The following is a 2,335-nucleotide window of genomic DNA, read 5'->3' on the forward strand; positions in this document are numbered from 1 at the left end:
GGCCAGGGCTCACGGCCCAGCAGCTCCGCGGCACGTGGGATCCTCCCGGACCGGGGCACGAACCCGCGTCCCCTGCATCGGCAGGCGGACTCTCAACCACTGCGCCACCAGGGAAGCCCAAGAATGCACTCCTTTTGTCCCCATAGTCTTCCCTGTCCCCACTGTGAAGCAGCAAAGCCAATTTCCTCTTGGCAATTGGAACCAATCACCCCAGCCAGGACAGCACCCCCTTCTTCACCTGATTTTTTTCTATAGTATGAGGAGCCCAAAGTGCCGAGGTACCATCTCAACCTCAACCTCAGTGGAACCATAGTTGTGATCCCTGTTGGAAATATTCCTCTGTTGGGAAGTAAAATCTCCAAACCATCAGGGCTCAAAGTCACAGGAACTGGAAACAGAAATTGTGTGAGTGGATTATTGGGTATAATGATGAGAGGAACCACTTCCACTTTCCCCACCCCTTGATTCTTGAACCTGTGTATTTTGAAAGAAACAGTACTATGTATTGGCACTGACTCAAAGCATATACTGCAGCCTATACAACGGAACTTCAGTTTTTACCATGTTATTTCCTAACTGGCACCAGAACTCAGTGGGCTATTCCATCATCCTTCCAGGAGCTTCTGGCTTGTGGGGCATATGATAAGACTAGCAAATTCCAGGGAATTCCCTGGTGGTCCAGTGGTTAGGACTCTGCACTTTCACTGCTGAGTACCCAGGTTCAATCCCTGGTCAGGGAACTAAGATCCCATAAGCTGTGCAGTGTGGCACCGTCCTCCCCCCGCAAATTCCATTTGCACGAGTCCATTGCTGCATTTCTTTTACTATGAAATGAGTTTCCTGGAAAGAAGTAATATGTAGAATATCATAACAGTGAGTAAGGTATAATGAGTTCATGGTTGGTAATAATATCAGAAATATTCTGAGCATAGAAAGCAAATCTATATCCAAAATATGTTTATTCCAGTAAGACAAATAGCTGTCCCTTCCATGATGGGAGGGGTCCAGTATAATCAATCAATCTGTTACTAGGTTACTGGCTATTTTCTCCTGGAAATAGTGCCATATTGGAACTCAACGTGTGATCTCTGATGTTGGTAGATATGAACCTTACTGTGGGGAAGCCCATGTTCTTGAGCCCATGAATATCCTTTGCTCCTGACTGCATGGCTACTTTGTGCAAGCACTGCAGTAGGGGGAAAAAGAGGCCAACTCCATCAAATGTGTCATCCCCCTGATTTTGAAAGCCTTCTCTGAGTGGATGCCCTTTGGTGTATACAAATATCCTCACACTTTGTGCCCACTCTGAGAAGTGCATCCATATACCTCTTCCCTAGACCTCCTTGTCATCAGTCTCCCAATCTTTTCTTTCCAAGTTATTGACCATTCAGGAAAACCATCAGCTATTGCCCATGAATGAGTGTAGGTCTATACCTCTGGCCATCTCTCAATCCAGACAAAGTAGACACCCAATGCACTGCAGGACATTCTTTGTGCTGAGAGGAATTTCCCTTCAGTACTACCATCAGGGGCATTCCTCATGGGAGTTCTAATGCTAGAACAGACCACTTCCAGCTTTGTGCCAGTGTATTGAGGAGAACTGTATGTAAACCAGTTAAACTGATTGAAGATGATGAGGAGGCAATATACCAGGAGTAAGAATCAAAGGAATCTAAGTCACTGGCTAAGGCAACTTGTGCTTTCTGGACCAGCTCAAGCTCTCTCTTACATACCACTTCCATTTGATAAGGGATTGCTCTAGTGCATGCCCAACCTTATGGGCTGATGGGTCAGATAACATCCAGTTCATAATGGGCAGCTGAGGTTGCATAGTCACTTGATGTCTCATGGCCAGTCATTCAAATTCAGTAGCAAGCTAGGTACGTTTCTCAAGTGGAGAATTGTTATCTGCAGAAGAGGGCATGGCTTTGCTGTGAACTAAAGAAAGCTGCATTGTGGATCTTCTGTTAGAGTTTGCCAGTGGCAGATGTATATATATATATTATATATATTTGCCACAGACACTTCAAGTACCATGGGATTCCTCTGGATCATAAGGTCCTGTTACAGAGTCTTCTTTTTCTTACTCCTGATAAAAAATGCCAGCCTTATGAGTCACTGGGTAGATGGGTCAGAGCACCACACTCAAATGCAGTATATATTTCTTCCAAAATCCAAAGAGGCCCAACAAGTATTGTGTCTCATTTTAGTGGTAGGTGGTACAAGGTGCAGCAACTTGTTTTTCACCTTGGAGGGATATCTTGATATCTTTCAGATCACTTGGATCTCCAGAAACTTCACTAAGATGGTGAATTTTAAGACTTCCCTGGCAGTC

General features: G+C 45.0%; 1 non-coding gene across 1 annotated transcript; it reads left to right on the forward strand.

Annotated features, from left to right (window-relative positions):
- Positions 1-667: 667 nt before the first annotated feature.
- TRNAE-UUC lies at positions 668-740 on the forward strand. Its single transcript has one exon. It is a non-coding gene; the product is annotated as a tRNA-Glu (tRNA).
- The last annotated feature ends 1,595 nt before the right edge of the window (positions 741-2,335 follow it).

The sequence above is a fragment of the Phocoena sinus genome, chromosome 7 (genome assembly GCF_008692025.1).
Source record: "Phocoena sinus isolate mPhoSin1 chromosome 7, mPhoSin1.pri, whole genome shotgun sequence".
In the NCBI taxonomy this organism is placed as follows: Eukaryota; Metazoa; Chordata; class Mammalia; order Artiodactyla; family Phocoenidae; genus Phocoena; species Phocoena sinus.